Here is a 26235-nt window from a genome sequence, read left to right on the forward strand (position 1 = left end):
AATCTCATTTAAGAATGTAAGTGGTTCTCTGCTGGTTCATCCAGTCCAACATCCTGTTCGCAGTGGGTAACTAGATATTCCAATGGGAAATCCACAAGCAGGACCTGAAAGCCACAGCATCTCTCATCACTTTATATTTCCACCAGCTGGTGTTACATGGTAAGTGGAAATACAGCTTCCAAATTTAAGAGGAGCCCTTCTGAATCAGGCCAGTGGACCGTCATAGTCCAGCATCCTGTTCTCACAGTAGTCAACCAGATTCCTTAATGGAAAGCCCACAAACAAAACATGAACATAACAGCAACTCATGATTCCCAAAAGCTGGTGCCACCAGTCATGGAGGTAGAATATCTATAGCCATTGTATCTTTTAACCAATGTGGCCTTCTCCATAAATTTGCCCAATCCTAATTTAAAACCATCCAAGTTGGTGGTCATCACTGCCTCCTGTGGGAGTGAGTTCCACAGTTTAACTCTGCGTGAAGGATTTCATTTTGTCTGTCCTGAATCTTGCAACATTCAGCTTCATTGGCTGCCCTCATATTCTAGTTTTATGTGAGAAGAAAATATTTTTTCTCCACACAATGGAGAAACACCTGTTATATCCTCCCTGATTTGCCTTCTTCCCTAAGTTCAAAGCCCCCCAAATGTTGTAAGTTTTCCTTATATGGGAATTGTTCTAGGCCCTTGGTCATCTCGTTTAGTCTTTTCTGCAGGGGTGTTGTGGGTGTCCCAACTCCCAACAACCCCTTCCAGCATAACCAATGGTCAGGGATGATGGGACATGTAGTCTAGCAACATTTGGACAGGGCCCTCAACCCTGTTTTTCTTCAAGGGACTTAGGTACTTCCGGGTAAAAGTGGCTAGGCTTGGGCTTTGTGGAAAAACTTGCAGGTGGTGGTGGTGGTTGAGAGAATAGAGTTTGACCATGGTTTTATGGGAGGAGATATTTTTGCAGGTTTCTGCTTGATAGCCCTCATAGTTAAGTGCAGTGCTATTTTTCTAGAAAAAGAGGTTCCGGAACTCACCATGAACACCTCCCTTGTTCCCTTAGAATGGCAGTATCGCCCACCTGAGAGGTGCCGGAACTGAGTTCTGGTGAGTTCTAGCCGAAAAAAGCCCTAGTTAAGTGGAATATGTATGTTAAAACAAATAAACAAATAAACAAATTCCTTCCAGTAGCACCTTAGAAACCAACTAAGTTTGTTCTTGGTATGAGCTTTTGTGTGCATTTTGACTATGGAAGACCAACACGGCTACCTACCTGTATGTAGGTTAAAAGGCAGTCTACATTTGAGAATCTGGCTTTATCTGCACAATAAAACCGAATCATGCCACTTTCAACAGTCATGGCTTCTCCCAAATAATATTGGAGACTGTCATTTTTTTCAGGGTGCTGAGAGTGGTTAGGATACCCACTAATTCCCCTCACAGAACTACAGCTCTTAAGAGTTCCCTGGGAAAGAGGGACTGATTGTCTGGGAATTGTAGTGCTGCAAGAGGAATAGGGGTCTCCTAACAACTCCCAGCACCATTGGATAACAGTCCTCTATTGGTAGTAGTAGTCATAATAGTGGTGGTGGTGGTGGTGGGTGTCATCAGAGAATACTTCCAAAATTAGAGGCCCCCATCCAACAGAGGACTGTCCCCTGACAGTACTGATAGTTGTTACGAGACCCACCTATTCCCACTTGCAGAGCTACAGTTCCTAGTCTCCTGCGAAAGACGGATTGATTGCTTAAATCATTCTGGAAATTGTAGCTCTGCGAGGGGCATCAGGGTGTACTAACAACTGTCAGAGACTAGTCCTCTATTGGAACAGACCTTCAAGATCAGAGGATGCCCTCCAATAGAGAACTGTGTCCTTGAAAAGCAGGATCCATGGCCACAATAGACTATATTGGAAGTCTGGGCCTGATCCAGCACATATGTCCTTATGCCCTTTGATCAGTCAGAGGCTTAACTGTTTTTTAAAATATTTCTTTTTTTAAAGAACTGTACAGGCGGGATCTCAGAAGGATAGGAGAGGAAGATGAGGGATATGTGTGTGTGAGAGAGAAGCAAAGAGTGGAAAGATGGAAGAGAGGCATGGTTGCTATGGCAACGGGGAACAGGAAATGGCAGAAAGGCGTTCTGCTGAGGCCTGCAAAGAGCCAGGAGCAGCGGAGGCTCTCCTCCTCTCTCTTTCTTCCTCCTCTCTGCGCCCTCCCCGCTTGCGTTCCTGCCTGCGTGCCTGCGGGACAGCGTTTCCAAAGAGACTCTGCCGATGAAAGCCAGGCCTCATGCCAGCTCCCTCCCCTCTGCTGGTTACTCATTAAATTTCTGGGCCCTGATCCACCTTCTCTCAAGGAGCAATGAAAAAACAAAATAGAAAGAAGGTCGGGATGCAGCAAACGAGAACGGCTCCTGGGCCTTGACTGGGGTTTTTATTTCTCTGCCAGCTCTCTCTCTCTCTCTCTCTCTCTCTCTCTCTCTCTCTCTCTCCCCCCCCCCCCCCTCCTTGCTTGCTCCCACTTCTACGAGCCTTTAACAGCCTCTCTGACACGCACAAATTAGGAATGTGCCTTGCTTTAGAACCCCGCCAGGACTGGCAAATTCCCTCCCTGGTTTGCACCCCCAGGCTTTTGCCAGTAGTTTTGTTAGGTAGATATCAGTTAAGGGAAGCTTCTGCCCATTGTTTGATCCCTGGTGGCAAAGGACCCTGTCATCTTTCTGCCTCTCAGGTTGTTGTTAAAGGCAACGGAGCGGGACCAAGCGTGTGTGTGTGTGTGTGTAGAGTTGGCATACATTGTCTCATAAAATTAGAGTTGGCAAATCAGTGTTTGCTGAAAACATAGGAGGCAGGAGGAGCTGGATGGAGGGGCATATGCTGAGGGTGACAGGGTTAGGAGGGTCTTCTCAGTGATCTGCTCAGCAGCTGAAACAAATAGGACAGCCAGTTCTTTAAACAAATGGTGGAAGGGATTGTGGTCATCTTCTCACCTAATAACACAAGTGAGGAACCTCAGGCCTGGAGGCCAAATGTGACCCTCCAGACCTTTTTGCCTGGCTGTCTTGGAACTCTTCCCAGGCCACACACCCTTTCCCAATATTACACCCTCACTGGCTCTGCTTCACACCCCAATTGTTTCTCCTCCACACCATGGCTGAAATGTATAGCGGAACCCCTCTTGCATTTCTTTATGAAGGATAGAGAGGGATGTGTGTAGAAACTAGTTTACTGGACGAAGGTAAAATTTGCATCCCTTATTCCACCCCTTTTACCTCTGGCCCTGCCCACTACTGGCAGTCCCCAGAAGAGAATGTGACCTGCAGCTGAAAAATGTTCCCCCATTCCTGCCTTACATGGCAGGGTTAAATGACAGGAGCAAATCCAAATTGGGAAACTGTCAAATCCAATCTGAACATTAAAGTCTTCAAAGTTTAACAACTGGAGGGGGTGCCAAAGGTGGCCTTCACCTGGGGCACCATTGCTCCTTGGAGAGGAACCTCCAACTTTCCTATACTGTCCTTTCTCACCTAACTGGTGTTGACTTTCCCTCCAGTGCTAGTCTGATACTCCTAGGCAGCTGACCTCATTTCCTACTTCCTTCTTCATCCTCACCTTGGGAGAGGAGGCATCTTTGGTGTCTCCCCTGTTGAGATATGAGAGCAAGGATGGCTCAAGGCATCTCTACCTTAGTCACACAGAATCAGAACCTGTCCTATCAAGCATGTATTTCCTGTTGTAAACATAGCTTTCTTGTTTTCCTAAATTCAGAGTCTCAGTGCGATTATAGCCAGGGTAAAATATGCTCCTCCAAAATTAAGTATCTGCTGGATTGTGCTGGCTCTCGGCTAAATGCATTTTAGTGAACATAATTTACACAATTTGGGAGCAATTTTGCCTAATATACCCAATTTCCCTAGATATAAGGCACTTTCACGTGTTATTTTCACAAATATATCCTTATGCATACTTTCTCTTTTATGTACACATTTTTGGACACACTCCAAAGAAGGTTCTGGGGAAAACTTTAGTCTGAAACCATTCAGAGCCGCTGCCAGCCAGTGCCAACAATATTGGAGTAGTTGCATTGATGTTCCTATTTAATTATGCCCTTTCCTCAGAGCCATGAAGACTAGATTATTTTCAGGGAAACACCCATAAGCTCAGTGGTAGAGAACCTGCTTTGCATGCAGAAGGTTCCAGTTCAATCCGTGGTGGCATCACCAGGTAGGGCTGGAAAATACTCCTTGCCTGAATGAACCCAGGAGAGCCACTGCCAGTCAGTATAGTCAATGTGTAGTGGTTCAGGGTCTCCGGGAGGGGAAGACCAATTACTATTTCTGTGCAAGGGTCCCAGTCTCCAGTGTCCTAGACTTGCCCAATCCACATGAAAGGGGAGCTTTTTAGTGACTGAGAAGCAGTGTTCTCACCCTTTGTGCTGATGGAAGCCAGGCAGACAAAGGCGGCAAGTCAGCCACCAAGGATGGGCTCCTAGGGTCACTCTGGAGAAGGCACGAAACAAAGGAATTGTTTTGTCTGCTCCAAAGGCAAGCATTTAGGAGCGCTGAAAATACAAGGGGCTTCAATTTCAAGAGAATGATGTGCAAGTTCTGTTACACACAGTAGAACAGAACTTCAAGGAAAACACAAGTAACTCTGAAAAAGATACTGGAGCAAATCATTTGCTCCATGTAGGTGCTATGACTGTCATGAAGGGACCTCTGCACTTCTGAACTTGCCCCCATACTCCCGTAGTGTAAGCAACACTGAGCTGAGTGCACCAATGATATGATTCAGTGAAAAGCAACTTCCTATGACCCTATGGTTCAAGAACAACACTGCAAAAATCAAGGAAGTGTGAGTTTGAAAGGTTTGCAGCATCTAGGTTTGCTTCCTGTTTTGCGAAGTGAGGATTTGGTAGGCTCCATTAAGAGAAAGACACCCAGGTTGCTGGGAATACATCTTAAGGCCCCTCACCTGCCTGTTTACAGTGCTGGGTTGTGGTGTCCAATAAGTGTATGGGTACCCTGATTGCTCTGTTAATAGGCCTTTGATGCAGTAAATCCGTTTCATTTCCCCCACTTCCGCGCTTCCTCACTGTGGCTCTGGCCATCATCCTTGCAATATCCACTCATCAAATTCATGGTGGAATCCTAATCATACCTGCTTGGTTGCCTCTCTCACAGGAGAGGCTTTAGAATCGCTACCCTTGGTTTCCTTTGTGGGCAGGTGCAACTGTAGACAAGGTATCTTTGTCACAGACCAACAAACCCAAAACACCCCTCTCTAAACATGAAAATACAGTGCTACCTCAGGTTAAGAACTTAATTTGTTCTGAAGGTCCGTTCTTAACCTGAAACTGTTCTTAACCTGAGGTACCACTTTAGCTAATGGGGCCTCCTGCTGTTGTTGCGCCGCCGCCACCCAATTTCTGTTCTCATCCTGAAGCAAAGTTCTTAACCTGAGGTACTATTTCTGGGTTAGTTGAGTCTGTAACCTGAAGTGTCTGTAAACCTGAAGCATCTGTAACCCGAGGTACCACTGTATAGAAATCTGTTGATCAATTGGCTGAAAAGGAACAATAAGGATAAATGTTGTATGTATTTTATTATTCCATAAATACAGCTACACTGAAGTCCAGCTCTGAGGGCTTTCTGGCAGTTCCCTCACTGCGTGAAGTGAAATTGCAGGGAACTAGGGAGAGGCCTTCTTGGCAGTGGCACCCACTCTGTGGTTTACCCTCCCATCAGATGTCAAGGAATGAGAGTGAAAGCAGCAAAGAAGGCATACTTTCATAAGACTGTCTCTCCCCCATATGAACCTAACAACCTGGCCCCTGCAATCATCATCTGATGCCTTTCTTTGTGTGCCTCCTCCACAAGAGGTCCAGAGAGCGGCAACACAAGTGTGGGCCTTTTCCGCAGTGGCTCCCTGTTTATGGAAGTCTTTCCCCAGGGAGGCTCACCTAGCACCTTCCTTACAAATATTTAGGCACCAGGCAAAAACGTTAATCTCCTAGGGCGCCTTTGGCTAATTAAACAATCTGTAGCCTTGTAAACTGGGCTGAGGGGTTGTTTTTGTCTGTTATTATGGTAAGCATTTTTGTACTTATATATTGTAAACTGCCCTATGATCCTTGGATGAAGAGTTTATACAAATGTAATAAATAATAACAATAAAATACTACTATTTGCTCTTCCTGTTTTTTCTCATGTTTCTCTCCTCCTCCTTATTGTCGTACTAGCCTTTTAAGCGGTTTAGAAATATATAAACCAATCTCATCTATTAAAAAATAAACAGCTGTAATCAAAATGCAGAACAAAACAGCCCCATTAAAATACTAATGTCTGTAATCAAAATATAACTTTTTAAGCCAACCCTTCTGCTTAAAAGCACTCAAAATGGCTTACAAAATAATAAATACATTTGTAATCAAAATTATAGATATCATAAAAGAACTAATAACATCATTTAAATATATTTATAACAGTATTTTAGTGGGAATAACTACAATATCCTCAGCTCTCCTTGATGCCTTCACCTGAATTGAATTTTGTCTGTTCCTCAGGGGATGGCCTCTGGCACTGCCTCTCGGTCTAGCCTACCTCACAGGGATGTTGTGGGGATTTAACAGTGGGGGGGAGACCAATGTATGCTACCTCCAAACTCCTTGGAGAAAATGCAGAGAACTGCCCTGTGACAAGTATCGTTTGCTCACACATGGATTGCGCAACATGAATCAACTGGATGGATTTTAGGGAAATGAGGAATAAGGTCATCCAAAGTGAAGGTATGCAAATTGGGCTGTTTTACAAATAGATTCAGAATAGAGGATTGGATTTCATCGGAGTGATTAGGAGGTTTTTGTTTATTTAAAAAAAAGAGTGGCACTGAATAGGAATGGAATAGTAAGGCAGATGCTCTGCCACTGAACTACAGTCCTTTCCTTAAACCTCAACTAAGATTCTAGTCCTCATAATTCAGAATAAAGGAACTTCAAAAGCTTTTTATAAAGAATCAGATCATTGGTCCATCTAGCTCAGGACTGACCACAATGGCTGGCAGCAATGGCTCTCCAGGGTTTCAGGCAAGTTTCCCAGCCATACCTGGGCCTCTCTAACTTAAGAGTTGCCCACACAGCATGGGTGCCAACTTAAATAAAATATGGGGGGCCCCATATAATTGATCACAATACATGGCACACACACCATTAACTTTGGGAGGGCACTGGCCCCCTCAAATATTTTATTGGGGCACGGCCCCTCGGAATTGGCTCCTATGCACACACAGTGACATACAGCAACTCTGAGTTCCAGGCAAGGACATTTTCTCTAGTCCTACCTGGAGATGCCTTTAGGGATTGATAACCTTCTGCATGCAAAGCAGCTGCTCTTACCACTATGCTGCACAACCTCCATGACTTCCTTCTTTTCTTCCTCCTTTCCCTTTTTAATACTTTTGTTTCCCACACACACACACACACACACACACACACACACACACCGCCCTCTTCCCTTCCTCCTCCTCTTTTCTCTAAGCCCTGCAATAATAATGGCTTTCTCTTCCATCCATCCAACTAACTGCCTGCTCTGCAGCAGAGAGTTCCAGTGGAGTGGGAGGCAACTGTAGCCAGCGAGGAGTTAACTTCTTCCCCATGCAATTGCCTCACCCCTTGGGCCCCACCTCTCTCCCTTTCTCCCCCCCCCTTTTGGGGGGGGGGAGGGTGTCTGTCCAGACTGCTGTTGAAAAACAAGGCTGTGGGAGTTCTCCCCCTCCCCCAATTCAGCTGTGTGTGGCTTCCAAAGACAGCATAGGACAGCTGCATTCACCCACCCTGGCCTTGCAGATGGATGGAGAAAAGTGTGTTTGTGTGTGTGTTAGAAATCTAATTGTCTGCTGTCTAATCCATCAGACATTTTGCACAAGACCTTCCAGGCAATCCAGTAAATGCAGTCCTGCCAGCCCCTCTCCTGCCTTTGAACTGCAGGGTGATTTCATTGCCTTCACTGCATGTGCATGGACACACACACACACACACACACACACACACACACACACACGTGTATAGGATAGGGGTAGCCAGCCTGGTGCCTGCCAGATGTTAGGGTCCAGATCCCATCAGCTGCAGCAAACCTGGGCAGTGATCAGGGATTGCTGGAGGTTATCCCGGCTCAGACCATCGGATCTGATGACCTCCATATTGTCTATACTGACAGGCAGTGGCTATCAGTCTGGGAGTCTCTCCCAGCTTTACCTGGGGATGCTGCCAGGAATGGAACCTGAGGCCTTCTGTATGCAAAGCTGATGCTTTGAGGCTCAGCTCTTCCCAAAATGTAAGACCCTAGTCCTCATGGCTCTGAATAAGGGGCTGATTTAAACAAAAACATAGGTAATGATGCCTTATAAATCCCTCACATCTTCTCTGAGATTTGAGCTGAGCTTCAGCTGCATAACATAGGAAACTGCCTTAAACTGTGACTCAGTACAACTGTGACCATTTAAAACTGTGGTCTATTGGTACATCTAGTTCAATGTTGTCCACACTGACTGGCAGTGGCTCTCCAGGTTTTCCACACAGGGAGTTTCTCCCAGCCTTACCTGGAGATGCCATTGTGGATTGAACCTGGGACCTTCCACTTGCAAAGCTGATGCTCTACTTCTGAGCTGTAGCCTTTTCTAGCTCTACAACATCTTTTGTGAGATGGGCAGAGTGGAGGGACACACAGTCCTGAATCTTCCAGTTTTCCAGCAGACTGGATCATTGCTTGTAGGTATAAATCAGGATCATTGGATGTCTACAGGTTCGAGGGTCCTGGTTCTCCTGATGTAATAATAATAATAATAATAATAATAATAATAATAATAATAATAATTTATTTATACCCCGCCTATCTGGCTGGGTTTCCCCAACCACTCTGGGTGGCTCCCATCACCACCATCAGTGACAAAACATCAAAAATTAAAAACTTTCCCAAACAGGGATTTTGTAGACAAAATCACACTACCTACACAAAATGGGGAGGGCTATTAGCAGTTTTAGGGGAACCCCAAAGTTTAAGTACAAAAAACTATAGGTGTAATAAAAATTATGGTAAGGGTGTGTAGGGGAACTTAGAGAGAAAACAAGAACTCAGGGGCCATGGAATGTTGTTCTTCAGTCGTTCAGTCGTGTCCGACTCTTCGTGGCCCCATGGACAAGAGCACGCCAGGCACCCCTATCCTCCACTGCCTCCCGCAGTTTGGCCAAACTCATGCCAGTCGCTTCAAGAACACTGTCCAACCATCTCATCCTCTGTCGTTCCCTTCTCCTTCATGGATCACTGCCTTGTCGAGGCGAAGGGGCTTGAATAACTCAGGGAAGCTATGAGCTATGCCATGCAGGGCCACCCAAGATGGACAGGTCATAGAGGAGAGTTTAGACTAAATGTGATCCACCTGGAGAAGGAACTGGCAAGCCACTACAGTATCCCTGCCAAGAAAACTCCATGGACAAAGACAACAGGCCATGGAATACTCACTATCTGTTGAATGGGAAGTGGAACACTGAGTTGGGAGAAATGGAGAGGAAAGGAGATCCTGAAAAAGAGCACATCTGGCTGACTGGGTTGGATCCGTGAACAAGAGCACACCATAATAACAAATAACAATTATTAGTATTATTGCTTTACTTGCCCTTCAGCAGCAGACCCCAGGGTTGGCTACAAAGATTTAAATTTCGAAATTAAGAATAGTTAAGTGAAAATCCAGTTGCAGGTCCTGCTTCTAATAGTGATCTCCAGTGCTGGGTTACAATTACTATGTAGCTAACATGGGAATCAAGAGGGAAGATTCAGCATTCCTGAAGGAACCCCGTGGTTTCCTAAAGAAAGAAGAGAAAAACTTTAGAAAAGAACAGCATGATGAGGACTGAGGACTCAGCTACATTAGTAAAAAAAAACCACAAACAAACAAAAAATGTTTTAAATGTGTTATAACACTGTGACACCAGATGGCACTATAGAGATATGTCTTTTGGCAACGTGATTTCCCATTATGAAGTTTACAACGCGTTTTCCTGAAACATTTTTTTTGATGTGTCTAGATCCAGCCTGAAAATACTCAGTGGCCGGAGAATGCTGACCAACTGTTTTGGGAGAGGAACAGAAAAATAGTGGGGGAATGGCATGAAATTGAGTTGGTACCTTGGTTCTCAAACTTAATCCGTTTCGGAAGTCCGTTCCAAAACCAAAGTGTTCCAAAACCAAGGTGTGCTTTCCCATAGAAAGTAATGCAAAATGGATTAATCCATTCCAGACTTTTAAAAACAACCCCTAAAACAGCAATTTAACATGAATTTTACTATCTAACAAGACCATTGATCCATAAAATGAAAGCAATAAACAATGTACTGCAGTCACACAATCAATCAATCAATCAGTAGCTGAACTGGGTTCCACACAGTCACAAAAAGAAAACAAAAAAGCCACAAGAACAAAAACGCTAAATAAATAGCAAAAACAGACAGACCTCAGCGTAACACTCAAAATGGAAGTATGGCACTCAAATCGGAAGCATAACACTCAAAACAGAGTACGTTTGGCTTCTGAAAAAAGTTCGCAAACTGGAACACTTGCTTCCGGGTTTGCAGTATTTGGGTTCCAAGTTGTTTGAGTACAGTGGTACCCCGTGTTACACATGTGATCCCTTGCAGATCGCGCTACATAACACGGGCGTGCTTAACATGAATGCCCCCCCCAAAACCAGAAGTTCGCACATTTTTGCGCTTCTGTGCATGCGCGAAGTGCGCAGAACGCTTCTGCACACCCGTGTGTACCCACACGTTGCATGCGCTCCAGGGAGGACTTCCGGGTCGCGGAGGTCCGTAAGTCGAATGTACGCAACACGGAGCGTACGCAACTTGAGGTATGACTGTACTAAGGCGTTTGAGAACCAAGGTACCACTGTATCTTGAAAGAGCTGTGGTTGGCAGGCTAGAACACTGAGTGGCAAGATTTTGTTGCAAGTTCCTCCTGCTCAGGTGCTCTACTGCTGAGCTGCAACTGGTGGGAAATGTGCCCTGTTAGACTCCTAGTGGACTTACTCTGAGATGGGCCTCCAAGCTGTGATTGCTGATTTCCTGTTTCTGGGAAATATGTGGAAATTTAGTGCTCCCCCATATGAAGCTAATGTGCAACTAAATGTGCAACATGCTGTTTGACTAGGTGAACTAGTAAACACACTACCGGTATATGAACTGTCACCCAGGCCATGGCGCATGCAAGGACCACATGGGTGTCACATTCTCATGAGGCAAAGAAAGCCACAGATGTTGTAAGCTTATTCTTTGCTTGAGGGGGTTTGTTTTCATTCCAACAGGTGCTGGCCTGACATGCAGCTCCTGGGCTGACGTGTGGATTGGGACTTGGTGATTCAAGGATTAGTATGGTGTAGTGATCCCCGAAGAATTGATGCTTTTGAATTATGGTGCTGGAGGAGACTCTTGAGAGTCCCATGGACAGCAAAAAGATCAAACTTATCCATCCTTAAAGAAATCAGCCCTGAGTGCTCACTGGAAGGACAGATCCTGTAGTTGAGACTCCAGTACTTTGGCCACCTCATGAGAAGAGAGACTCCCTAGAAAATACCCTGGTGTTGGGGAAGATGGAGGGCACAAGGAGAAGGGGACGACAGAGGATGAGATGGTTGGACAGTGTTCTCGAAGCGACTAGCATGAGTTTGGCCAAACTGCGGGAGGCAGTGAAAGATAGGCGTGCCTGGCATGCTCTGGTCCATGGGGTCACAAAGAGTCGGACATGACTGAATGACTGAACAACAAAGTGATTAGAGTATTGGACTAGGAACTGGGAGATGCGGGCTTCAGATCCCCCACTTGGCCACAAAGCTCACCAGATGACCTTTAGGGTCAGTCACTGTGAGTCTATAACCTACCTCACCATATTGTTGTAGAACTAAACCAGGAGTGGAAGAACCATGTATGTCACCTTGAGCTCCTTGGGGGAAATGTGTGATATACAAATAATATTCATATCAGGTTGTATGTGGTGTGTTGAAGTGGTTGTGGAGTGTTGACCTAGGACCTGAGAGACCAGGCCAAATGGGGATTTGGACCCTGGTCTTACAGATTCCAGTTCAACACTCTAACCCAGCCTTTCTCAACCTTGGGGCCCCAGAAGTTGTTGGACTACAACTCTCATCATTCCTGATCACTGGTTCTGCTAGTGACTCCGAGTATATTTCACTAAGGATGATGGGAGTTGTAGTCCAACAATATCTAGAGACCCAAGGTTGAGAAAGGCTGCCTAACCACTTCACCACACTGGTACAGCCGTCATGACTAATAGCCATTGTCGGCGTTCTCATCCTCCTTGAATTTGTCCAATCATCTTTTAAAGTCATCCATGTTGGTGGTCATCACTGCGTCCTGTGGGAGCAAGTTCCACAGTTTAACTCTGCACTGCATGAAGAAGTCCCTTTTATCTCTCCTGAATCTTCCCACTCTCAGCTTCATGGGATGTCCATATGTTCTAGTATTATCTACTTTCTCCATGCCATGAATAATTTTATGCACTTAGAATCATAGAATTGTAGAGTTGGAAGGGACCCCAAGGGTCATCTAGTCCAACCCCCTGCAGCAGGAATCTCAACTAAACGATCCATGACAGATGGCCATCCAACCTCTGTTCTAAAACCTCCAAGCAAGTAGAGTCCACCACCTCATGAGGGAGTCTGTTCAACAAACAGCTCTTATTGCCAAAAAGTTCTTCCTGATGTTTAGTTGGAATCTCCTTTCTTGTAACTTGAATCCATTGGTTTGGGTCCTAGCCACCAGAGCAAGAGAAAAGAAGCTTGCTTCTATCACGTTGCATCTCATTTGCCTTTTCTCTGAACCCAAAAGTTCCAAACACTGCAACCTTTCCTTGTAGGGGGTCATTCTATCCCCTTGATCATTTGGGTTGTCCTTTCCTGGACCTTTTCCAGCTCTGCAATATCCTTTTTGAAGGGAGGAGACCAGTGCTGTGCATGGAATTGTTTCCTGTTCCTTAATAATGCCAAACAGATCCATGCCCAAATACTAGACTTGTCAGAATTTCCAGGTGGGCAGGCAGGTATGCACCAAAATGCAGGGGACATCAAAAACAGAAAAGGGCCTGCTACTCGGAAAGGGGTTCAGCCAAGGAGATCTTCTTGCCCTGGGGAACAAGAGCAGGTTAGATCACCCTTTCTAACCTTCTTATTAAAGCTTCTGAATCATATTTGCTGAGAGCAACTCAGGGATTCTCTGCTCCCCCTTCTATTGATCTCCTGCTTTGCCTTACTCTCCTATATGGAATCCTCTTCTTTTTTCTCTCTTCTTCTTTGGCTTTTGCTATACCCCCCCCCCAACTTTTCTTCTCTCAGTTATCTCATCCTGCCTCCCTCCCTCGTTTTCCCCCCTCCCCTCCTGTCTGGTTGATTTACATGCCTCTGTGTTGAAGTGGCTCAGCTGGATGGTGGACCTCTCACTGTGAGCCGAAGAGCCAAATTTGGCCTTTGCAGGGTGCTTCCCCTCCTCAGTGGGAAAGAGGCACCCTGCCAGAGGGAGAGACATCCACAGAGGGGCAACAGAAGACACCCATCCACAGACGCAGCTGGGCAGGGGTGGGGGTGGGGGACGAGATAGCAGTGTCCAACGTGATTTTCCCATACAAAGCTGATTTTGTTTCTTGCAGATGCCTCTCTTTCACATTTGCTGAACTGACACTTACTAGATTAACAACACAAGAAGGTAAGAAAAGCCTGCTGAACCAAGCCAATCTAGTTCAGCATCCTGTTCTCACATTGGCCAACCAGATTACAAGGTCCAGAGAGAGATGCCTCGGGGCCAAGTCCAGCCCACAGGCCAGAGGTTTCTCTGTCTCTATCTTGCACAAGTCTTGTTGATAGTGTCATCAATTGGTACTAGCTGCGATGACTGTTTTGTCTCCACAGTCTGAGCCAGCAATTATTCTGGATGCCTGTTGCTGGAAGCCACAGGAGGGGAGAGAGCTCTTGTGCTCAGGTCCTGCTTGTGGGCTTCCCATTAGGGCATCTGATGCTAGACTAGATGGGCCATTGATCTACTCCAGCAGGCTCTGCATATGTGCTCATGGTGTCAAAGCTTGTGTGGGAGAATGTCCCACTGGATCAAGTCCACCACGCCTCCAGAAGGAATTTTAGTTCTGCTTTGTTGCTTCCTAGGGTAGTGATCACTTGCTGCTTCGTTAACAACCTCGGCTTTCCCTGTAGACATCTCTTCCTTGTTTGCAAAAAGCCTGCTTCCCCCCCCCCCCCTCACTCCTTCTGAGGTTACAGAAATTATTTCTGTTAACCCCCCCCCCCTCCAAACCGGAACATCTGCAGCACTAAGTGTTGTTGATAAACAGCACAGGAGATCCAGAGAATAATCTCTTGGCTTGGTGACGGCAGAGACGCATATCTGAGTTCCTGGCAGGCACTCAAAAGCACTCCCCCCTGCCGTACGCCACAAATTCCCTGCCTGCTCGATAAGCTAGACATGGGAGGGAGAAGGAGGGAGAGAAGAAACGGCTCCAGGTTCTCAACCCGGGATCTGAAATTCTAACTAGAACATCTTGTTTTTGTTCCCACCTTTTCTTCCGTACTCGTTGGCTACATTTTAGGCTGCAGGGAGTAGACTAACCAGTAGGGGCTGGTCTGTTTGAGCAGATGGAACACATCTCTACCAGCCTCAATCTGCCAGCAGCCAGTCCCTACTTGCCTGCCTTCTTGGTACAACCAATCAGGGTGTGACTTTGCCTGGCATGGACTATGGCACCACCTACTCTTGGTCTCTCTGACCTCTGCCCTACCAGTGGAAGCTGGTCCATTTGGGCAAATGGGGCACTACCTACCAACCTCACTCTGCCCTCAGCCAGCCCCCACCTGCCGGCCTTCCTACTTACAACCAGTCCAAGGGGATGCCCTGCCTGCCCTTCCTCCTCCATAAGTCTCAGTGATGCCCTTGCATAACTTAGCAAGGAGGAGGACGGGGACAAAACTAGAACTGGTTGGCTCAATCTGTCATTGGCTCTGGCTCCACCTACTGTTGGGGCTCCCTGCGTTCTGCTCCACCAGCCACAATAGGCTCCAGTCACCATTGGGGCTGAGGGATAGTCACCCTCAAGTTCTCAACATTCTCAACTAGGGATGAACAAATTTGCTCATTTCAGTTTTCCTCAGTTTTTTGTTCTTCAAATCTTAGGTTTAGTTGTTCACATTTCCACATCAGCCTGCATTTTTTTTTATCATCAGCATTTTAGTGGGAATTTCTTCTGATATACCCCTCTGCTGTACACAGTTTTGTCCAACACACACATTTTGGCAAAGCAATTGCTCCTAATATTTAAAAGCCTTTCTGTTTGTCATTTTCACAAAACATGCACTGTTTTATGCACACTTTACTTCAGTACATGCATTTTTGCAAGTATTACCAGGCTAGAGAACTGCATTGCAAAGTTCAGAAATGAAAGGATTTTGAAGGATGGTTGTGTTTTGGTGTTATTATTGCCATGTTTCAGAAAGTTTGAATTAGAGGGGTTCCCCTTTCACAGGAAATGGAACTGACTGTCCTTCACCCAGCCATGGCTTACAAACTTCATTGTCTCTGGCCGTCGGCCATTCTGGTTGAGGTTAATGGGAGTTGTAGTTCAACATCATCTGGAGGGAGCCACCTTGCCTCTTCCCATTCTAATTCTTGCCTCTCCTTTGAGGAAGCATTACAGTGCTACCCCGGGTTACAAACACCTCAGGTTACAAACACTTCGGGTTACAGATCCACTAACCCGGAAGTAGTACCTTGGGCTAAGAACTTTACCTCAGGATGAGAACAGAAATCGTGTGGCGGTGGCGTGGCGGCAGTTTGAGGCCCCATTAGCTAAAGTGGTACCTCAGGTTAAGAACAGTTTCAGGTTAAGAACAGACCTTCAGAACGAATTAAAGTTCGTAACCAGAGGTTCCACTGTATAAGCCCCCAGAGCGCTTCTCCTGGAAGACTAGTGATCTTTGAAGTCTACATCATTCATAGGTGAACCCCATACAAACCATTCTTATTTTCTTGAAAACTGAAAAATAGACAATACACTAGTCCTCAAGTTTCTAAGCCTTTATCTCCCTCTCTCATAGAACTAGAACTTATGGACATCGTGTGAAAATTAACATTGGAAGATTCAGGAGAAATAAAAGATAGTACTTCTTCACACAGTACATAGTTAAATCATGGAGCTCCCTCCCCCAGAATGGCTTTAAAAGAGGATTAGACAAATCCATAAAGAAGCATGCTATCAATGGCTACTAGCCATGAGGGCTATGTTCTGCCTCGGCAGTTGCAGGCAGCAATCCTTCTGAGTACAAGTTGCTGGAATTTGCAGGAAGGGAAAGTGTTCATAGAATCATAGGATCATAGAGTTGGAAGAGACCACAGGGGCCATCCAGTCCAACCCCCTGCCAAGCAGGAAACACCATCAAAGCATTCCTGACAGATGGCTGTCAAGCCTCTGCTTAAAGACCTCCAAAGAAGGAGACTCCACCACACTCCTTGGCAGCAAATTCCACTGTCGGACAGCTCTTATAATCTTCTTTCTTGTAGTTTGAATCCATTGCTCCGTGTCCGCTTCTCTGGAGCAGCAGAAAACAACCTTTCTCCCTCCTCTGTATGACATGCTTTTATATATTTGAACATGGCTATCATATCACCCCTTAACCTTCTCTTCTCCAGGCTAAACATACCCAGCTCCCTAAGCTGTTCCTCATAAGGCATCGTTTCCAGGCCTTTGACCATTTTGGTTGCCCTCCTCTAGACACGTTCCAGCTTGTCAGTATCCTTCTTGAACTGTGGTGCCCAGAACTGGACACAGTATTCTAGGTGAGGTCTGACCAGAGCGGAATACAGTGGTACTATTACTTCCCTTGATCTAGATGCTATACGCCTATTGATGCAGCCCAGAACTGCATAGGCTTTTTTAGCTGCTGCATCACACTGTTGACTCTTGTCAAGTTTATGGTCTACCAAGACTCGTTCATGTACTTGAATCCAGCTTGCAGGCTTTCTAAGGGGTATTTGATTGGCTACTGTGGGAACAGGATGCTAGACTAGGTAGGCCACTGGCCTGATCCAGCAGGCTCTTCTTATGTTCTTATGTCAGTTTTCTGGAAGGTAGATGAGGCTTGAAAAGCAGCCTTCGCAGTATCATTCTCAAGGTGTAAATAATTGTTCTGATTTTCACTAGTTCCCCAACCTTAGCTAACAGTTTAGTGTATAGGCTGATTCCTTGGCTCCAAGATACAGTGGGCAGGAATGAAATGGCTGTTCTCTCAGGGCTTGCAACCACTGGGGTTCACATGTCAGGAAATCTTCCTCTGTTTGCCAGATCTGCATGCATGATCATAACAACATAATAAGTGCCTTGGTGCATCAGGCCAAAGGTCCACCTAGTCCAGCATCCAGTTCGCACAGTGACTACCCAAATGCTTATGGGACACCCGCAAGCAAGAACTATGCAAGAACAATCTCCCCTCCTGGGGTTTCCAGCAACTACTATTCAGAGACATACTGCCTCCTGCAATGTAGGTAGAACATCAGAACGCAAGTGTGGCCATCTATGAGATCCTATCAATGTCATGTCAGTTTCCCCTCTGAGGATTTGCTTGCTCCACCAAAGAGAAACTGACCTCGGATGTATGATCTGTAGTGACAGCTTTATCACCTAAATGGGCCCGTTCCCCAATCTTGGCTAGTACATAGTTGGGCTGGATCAGAAGTGAGGACAAAGTGAATATTCACCAGGAGGCGCAACACTTCATTGGAAATGACAGGATATACTGTCAGGGACAGCTATCAGATTATAGGTGGCTTCTGTGTTGCTTGTTTATATTGCTGCCACATTACCCAGAGAAGCGTAGGGGTGGGGTGAATCTGTTTGCAAAGCCCTTTTGCCAAAGTTGAACCAAGGGGAGCCAAAGTCACATTATTCTTGCTTCTGCAAGTCTCCTACCTGGTGGTGGGGAGCGAAAGGCTAAAATTTCACACATCATTTACAAAGCAATAGACTAATAGTCCAACTGCGCCTTTTAACAGGGGTAGAGAACCTTCAGGCTTTGCAAGGCTTGATTTCAAAACTCTTGCATCATCTTGATCACCTTCTTCTGCACACTTTCCAGCTTGTCAGATGCAACTGGACTTCTTCGTGACCCTTCCCCTCTGCAGGGAGGTGGGACCGATTCAGATGGTCAGCCCCCGCCACTTAATGGATCCAACTGGCTTCCAGAGAGTGGTAGGGGATGTTTTATCCCATGTTGATGGCCTTTCTGCTGATTCCCTGGTGGCCTGCTGGAATGTGGAGTTAACCCAGGCTATTGACCGTCTGGTTCCGAAGCACCCTCTCCAACTGCATGGTTCTCCCCGGCGCTGAGGGCGATGAAACAATTGTTGAGACAGCTAGAGTGCCAGTGGTGGAAAACTCATTCTGAATCAGACCGGACACGGGCTAGAGCTCAACATCGAGCCTACCAAGTGGCGATGGCGACAGCGAAGAGGACCTTCTTTACCACCTCTATTGCATCTGCAGAAAACAGCAGCAGGAGACTCTTTCAGGTGGTTTGCATTCTATCACAACCACCTTCGTCACCAGGGCCTGGTAGGGATCCCAAGATCTCCTGCAATGCTTTTGCAAAGTTTTTTGCAGATAAAGTCGCTCAGATTCGGAAGGAGGTAGACTCCACCATGGGAGCAGGGCCGGGGCGGGCCGTGGGAGAGTGCCAATCTGTTACCTCCGAGGGTGTGCACAGGCTGCTTGTATGAGTGAAACCTGTCTCCTTGATCCTTGCCCATCCTGGCTAATAAAAGCGAGCTGTGAAGGGCTGGGTGATGGGCTCTGCGGGGTGGTTAATGCTTCCCTCTGCTAGGGAGCCTTCCCAGACCCGCTGAAAGAGGTGGTCATTAAACTACTTCTTTAAAAAAATCTTTAGACCCAGCCAATATGGCCAACTATCGCCCAGTCTCAAATCTACCATTCTTGAGCAAGGTGATTGAGCAGGTGGTTGCTGAACAACTCCAAGCACGCCTGGAAGAAGCGGACCATTTGGATCCCTTCCAGTTGGGATTCAGGCCTCACCATGGGACTGAAACTGCCTTGGTCGCACTGGCCGATGATCTCTGGCGGGCTAGGGACAAAGGTGAGAGCTGTTTCCTAGTTCTGCTGGATCTCTCAGCGGCTTTTGACACCATTGACCATAACATCCTTCTGGACTGTCTGGAGGGTTTGGGAGCTGCGGGCACTGTTATACAGTGGTTCCACTCCTTTCTCCTGAGCCGTGTCTAGAAAGTGGTGTTGGGGGATGAGTGTTCAGACCCATGGGCTCTCACTTGTGGGGTGCCTCAGGGTTCCATCCTCTCCCCCATGCTTTTTAATATCTATATGAAGCCACTGGGAGAGATCATCAGGGGGTTTGGGCTGGGTGTTCATCAGTATGCAGATGACACCCAGCTCTACCTCTCTTTTAAATCAGAACCAGTGAAGGCGGTGAATGTCCTGTGTGAGTGCCTGGAGGCAGTTGGAGGATGGATGGCGGCAAACAGATTGAGGTGGAATCCTAACAAGACAGAAGTACTGTTTTGGGGGGACAGGGGGCGAGTGGGTGTGGGGGACTCCCTGGTCCTGAATGGGGTAACTGTGCCCCCGAAGGACCAGGTGCTCAGCCTGGGAGTTATTTTGGACTCACAGCTGTCCATGGAAACGCAGGTTAATTCTTTGTCCAGGGCAGCTGTCTACCAGCTCCATCTGGTACACAGGCTAAGACCCTACCTGCCTGCAGACTGTCTTGCCAGAGTGGTGCATGCTCTAGTTATCTCTCGCTTGGACTACTGCAGTGCTCTCAACGAGGGGCTACCTTTGAAGGTGACTCAGAAACTACAATTACCGGTAATTCAGAATGCAGCAGCTAGACTGGAAGTGGCCGCCGGGACCACATAACACCAGTCCTGAGAGATCTGCATTGGCTCCCAGTACGTTTCCGAGCACAATTCAAAGTGTTGGTGCTGACCTTTAAAGCCCTACACGGACTCGGTCCTGTATACCTGAAGGAGCATCTCCAACCCCATGGTTCAGTCCAGACACTGAGATCCAGCGCTGAGGGCCTTCTGGTGGTTCCCTCATTGTGAGAAGTGAGGTTACAGGGAAGCAGACAGAGGGCCTTCTTGGTAGTGGCGCCTGCCCTGTGGAATGCCCTCCCATCAGATGTCAAGGAAATAAGCAGATATCCTATTTTAAAAGACATCTGAAGGCAGCCCTGTTTAGGGAAGTTTTTAATATTTAATGCTGTATTGTTTTTAACACTCAATTGGGAGCTGCCCAGAGTGGCTGGGGAAATAAATTATTATTATTATTATTATTATTATTATTATTATTATTATTATATTAAACTGTGCTGCCCAGAATTGGACACGGGACCTCAGGTATGGTCTGATGTCTGTCTGATCAAGGGAGAATAGAGTGATATTATGACTTCCCTTGAATTAATTAATTAAAAATATAAAGGTACCCCTGACCATTAGGTCCAGTTGTGGACGACTCTGAGGTTGCGGCACTCATCTCGCTCTATAGGCCGAGGGAGCTGGCATTTGTCCGTAGACAGCATCCGGGTCATGTGACCAGCATGACTAAGCCGCTTCTGGCGAACCAGAGCAGTGCATGGAAACGCCTATTACCTTCCCGCCAGAGCGGTACCTATTTATCTACTTGCACTTCGATATGCTTCCAAACTGCTAGGTGGGCAGGAGCAGGGACTGAACAATGGGAGCTCACCCCATTGCAGGGATTCGAACCGCCAACCTTCTGATCAGCAAGCCCTAGGTTTTGTGGTTTAGACCACAGCACCACCTGCTTCCTAATTAATTAATTAATATGCTTTTAAGTAAACAGCCTTATTGGAAAATAATTATGATTTAAATGTATAGTACTCAGCTCCATTTGGATTAATTAATAATAAACCATAGAATTCTAGAGTTGAAGGTACCCTGATAATCTAGTCTAACCCTCCCTCCCCAGCAATGCTGGAATCTTAACTAGATCATACAAGACAGATGGCCATCTAACTTCTGCTTAAAAACCTCCAAGGAAGGAGAGTCCACCACCTCTTGTGGGTGTCTGGTCCACTGCTGAACAGCTCTTACTGCCAGCAAGTTCTTCTTGATGTTTAGCATGAATTTCCTTTCTTGCATGCTGCACAGCCCCATTTGGAGTAGTAGTAGTAGTAGTAGTAGTGGCAGTAGTATGAATGCTTTAAATTTATGTATGCATGCAGCCACATTTGGAATAATGTGCAGAGTTTTGGTTCAAAATTGACAGGAAAAAGAACTATGGACTGTCCAAGTAAAAAGGGCCTGTTGGAGCATATGGTGGAGAAAATATGAGGAAATGCTGTGGGCGTGTGTGTGTGTGCGCGCGCTTGTGCAATCAAACCCGAATTGCTGCCTTTTGAGATCCGGGCTGTGCTGAGGAATGCGCCTCGCACACAAGTTAAGCACGGAGTCTCTGTACATTCGTCCTCCCTCCCTCCCTCCGCTGCCGTCTGCCGGAGAAGAGCCTTCCAGGCAGCACAGCTCAGAGGCAGCCTGTCTCCACTTTGACCGCTCCTCCCCCTCCCTTCTCCACCCTCCCTGCTCCACCCTGTCTGCCCCACTTCCTCATTCCCGGCAGCCCGGTTGCACAAGAACAGGATGGGGCTCTCCACAGGATTAGGGCGAGGTCTTGAAATCTGAGTTCCTTCTTTGCTGTGCGCTGAGAGGGAACCAGCAAACAAACAGACTGTGTCTTTCTCTCCTTGTGTTGGGTTCTTCTGATGAAACCCAGGCAACACCACCAGCATGTAAAAGAAGAAGAAGAAGAAGAAGAAGAGCAAAAGCCTGTTTTTGGAACGCTGCTGTGCTGTTACCAAAAGAAAAGAGGGTTTCAAATCCATGCTCCTGTACCTGTTTACTTTGCTAGGGGCAGCTCCCTCACCCTCAACTCAGGAGGAAAATCACCACTGGGCCCCCATGAAATGCTGAATGTTGGGTTGCTGCAAATAGCTTCCAAAATTGCATGAATTGCGGCTCAGTGACGGATGACCTTTTTGGGGACCACATGCTAGGGTGTGTGGTGGGCAGAGGTGAACATGGGCAGAGCGACAAGTGAAAATTTTTGCTTCGGCACAGTACTGGGTTGTTTTTTCTGTTAACTCTCATGCACTCCTTCTCTCTTCTTGTTTGGCAATCACTCGGACCTGAGTAAGATTGTCTTCCATAAACACGGTTTTAACAATGAGTCCGTAAGTGACTATGGAGGCAACTTCTGGATCCACATATCCTTCCACAGTGGGGACATTGGTTCCCGGGCACGAGTTGATCACTCCCACTCCTTCTCTATCCTCTGAGGCACATGAGAGCCATGATAAGAGTCTGAGGGAGCATTTCCAGGCAGGCAAAAGTGCTTACGGAGGGTGCGCTCTGGGAAGAGCAGGTCTAGCTGAGGAAAAGGTGTAGCCCAAGGTGAGGACCAAAGGGCTAGATTGAGAGGCCTGGAAGGCTGCATTTGGATCCCAGGCCTGAGGAAGTCCCCTTGTGATATAGGGATGTGGAGATTATGTGGACCTAGATTGTGATGGCAAACCAATCCACCTAATGTTCATCTCATTGAGTCAAGCAGGACCTGAGCACAAGAGCCCTTTCCCTTCTGTAGCTTCCAGCAACTGGGATTCAGGAGCATTGCTGCCTGTTATCTGGTGTTGCAACATAAAGAATGAGGGAGGAATCAGTAACTGCAGAGATAGGAGAGTTTGTGGTCTGTTACTTTGGGACAGAAGCCCACTCCATTCACTTGGCAGGAGGAGCTGGAACATAAACACAGAAGATCAGGCTAGATCAATGGGGGCAAATCTAGTCCAGCATCCTGTTCTCAGTGGCTAACCAGCTGCCCATTTTGGGAAACCCACAAACAGGACCTGAGCACAAGAGCCCTTTCGCCTCTGTGATTTCCAGCAACTGGGAGCGAGATGAGCACCGCAACCTCAGAGTCGTCCGCAACTGGACCTAATGGTCAGGAGTAGCTTTACCTTTACCTTTAAGTTGGCGGCCATCACTTCCACCCACGGGAGCAAGTTCCATGGTTCAACGATGTACTGAGAGAGAGACACCAGGGTTAGAACCTGGCACTTTCTGCATGCAAAGTAGATGCTCTGACAACTCCCATCATCCTTGAACATTGGCCATGCTGGTAGAGACTGATGGGAGCTGGGGGCTCCATCAACAACTGGAGGGCCACACATTCCCGCTTCCCTCAGTTGTTGGAATCCAACTCCCATCATCCCTGATTGGCCGCACTCATTGGTCCAACAGCATCTAGAGGGCCATCAATTTCCAACTCCTCTAAGGCATGTTCTGCTTTCTGTTTTCGCTTGAATTCTCCCGGTCTGCTAACGTGAGGTACATATACAAAGCAGGAGTTTACATCTGAAACTCTCTGAGGAATTAAGGCATTAGAACTGATCTCTGTGTGATGCTGAGTCTGCACTCCTGCTTAACAACCTGAAGGAGCACCTTGCTGGATCAAAGTATGGCTCACTCAGGCCACATTCACACCATGTAGTGAAACCACTAGGATGATGCTTTAAATCGTCAATGGCTTCCTCAAAAGAATTATAGAAACTGTATTGTGTTAAGGGTACTAAGAGTTCTTAGGACGCCCCCCCACACCCAGTTGCCACCACAGATCTACATTTCCCAGTGTGCTTTAACAATAATAGAATCATATAATTGTAGAGTTGAAAGGGACCTCAAGTGTCATCCAGTCCAGGCCAATGTACTGCAGGAATCACAACTAAAGAATCCCTGACTGATGGCCATGCAACCTCTGCTAAAAAACCTAAAGGTTTTAAAGGAGAGTCCATCACCTTTTGAGGGAGTCTCTTCCACTGAAAAGCAACTCTTACCACGGGAGAAGTGAGGAGACATGGCTGTGGCCCCCAGGTCCTAGTGAGATCTAATAGACCTCCTCTTGAGAGATCATGTTGGATCCTAGAAGCTGCCGCCGTATGACCCCAGCAAACAAGGCTTCAATGGGGAGTGGGCAGCAGCAAAATGGGGGGTGGGGTGGGGGTGGAGTGGCACCTTCCCATTTTGCCTCAGGATGTGAAATGGCACGGGCCACCCCTGCCCTCTAGCAGCTTATTCTACAATGTGGGTTACATGAAACTACACTCAATAAGATACAACACACCCATGCTATTTTATCATAGTTTATTTTTTATCACCTCTCTATCACTATGCTGTATATATGATAAATAAGCAAGGAAATTAAGATTCATTAAATTTTTGTTTGATCCACCACACATTCAACATATTTTCTTTTCTAAAAATGCGTAAGTTTTTTTTTTTTTTTAATAAACCTTAGCAATATTCTGCTGTACTCATGTTCCATGCCTGCATGGATGCTATATAATGCTTCTATTTGGATATCTCCTCCCTCTCATCTCTTTTTCATTTCTCTTCTGTAAAATTTTCCTTCTCTTATACTTTTAAAATTTCAACTAAAATTATTTGAAAAGAAGGCAAACAGCCTGCCGCTCCTGTTGATCCCCAGTACTGTACTATCTTCTTCTTCTTCTCTCTCTCTCTCTCTCTTTTTAAAAAAGCATTTTTATCCAAACCTACACAACACAAAAGGAAAAGGGAATGGGAGGGAAGAAGAAGAAGAAGAAGAAGAAGAAGAAGAAGAAGAAGAAGAAGAAGAAGAAGAAGAAGAGGAGGAGGAGGAGGAGGAGGAGGAGGAGGAGGAGGAGGAGGAGGAAGAAAAACAACTCAGGAATTATTTCTTAGTTGTAGAGTTCTTGTAAAGACCATCTGGAATGGAAAAATTTCAAGCAGAGAAGGAGCCAAAAGTAGCTGGTCTTCCAGGAGAGCAGATGGAGAGGTACTATAATTCCAGCTCTCTCCCTCTCATAGAGCCAGATAGAATGGCTGCTGCATATTATGTATTCAGTGGCCCACTTCCTCTGATCATGGAAGTTAGCTTAAGCCACTGATCAGCAGCATCACAACCACCCAACTAGCAGACTTATCCTCCACTTTGTCCCTGGGGATTTCTTTCTTTCTTTCTAAATATCATTTTGGGAAACCAAAGAGGCTGGAAAATGAGAACTCACACACACACACCCCAAACCACCCCCCCACACCTCTCTTGTCATTCACAGGAGCTGGATCATGCCACCAGACTTTTCAGCTGGAAAACGTTCAGAAAAGGGCAATGGAAATTGTAGAGTAACTCCTCTATGAGGAATTGTTGCAACATTTTGGGGCTTTTTTTGTTTAGAGAAAAGGCAATAAAGAAGAGCCATGATGGAGGTAGATACAGTTATGCTTGGTGTAGAGAAAATCTCCCTCTGTCATAATGCTAGAAGTCGGGCACATCCAATGAAGCAGAATGTTGGAAGATTCGGGACACATTAAAAAAAGCCCTTCGTGCGGTGCGTAGTCAAATTGTGGAACTCCCTCCCACAGGAGGCAGTGATGGCCACCAACCTAGATGGCTTTAAAAGAGGATGAGACAAATTTGTGGAGGAGAATAAGGCTATCAATGGCTACTAGCTATGCTGTGCCTCCACCGCAGGAGACTGTACGCTTCTGGAAACCTGTGCTGGAGATCTTTCAGGTCCTGCTTGTAGGCTTCCCACTGTCGCATCTGGCTGGCCACTCTGAGAACAGGGCAGAATAATAGTAGAGTTGGAAGGGACCATGAGGGTCATCTAGTCGTGCAACCCCTTTCAATGCAGGAATCTTTTGCCCAACGTGAGGCTCAAACCCACGACTCTTGAGATTAAGAGCCTCATGCTCTACCAATGCTGAGCTAGATAAGCCCCCTTTGGCCTGATCCAGCAGCCATGATCTTCTGTTGTTCTACCGGTACCTCCTCTGTGACAGTATACCTCTGGATACTACTTGCTGGGAATCACAGGTGCGGAAAATTGCTATTGCACTCAAGTCCAACTTCTGGACTGCATCCCACAAACAGAAGTCCACTGGGATAGCAGTTGGAATCTTATTTCACTCCCAGCAAGAAGAGAGCATCCTCCAGCACACTTGAGGACAGGAGCTTCATTTATGGTGGTGTTCTTCAACTTTGGGTCCCCAAGGTTGCACCACAAATCCCATCATTCCCAGCTTGGACAATGGTCAAGGAGGAT

This window comes from Lacerta agilis, chromosome Z, assembly GCF_009819535.1.
Source record: "Lacerta agilis isolate rLacAgi1 chromosome Z, rLacAgi1.pri, whole genome shotgun sequence".
NCBI classification, from domain to species: domain Eukaryota; kingdom Metazoa; phylum Chordata; class Lepidosauria; order Squamata; family Lacertidae; genus Lacerta; species Lacerta agilis.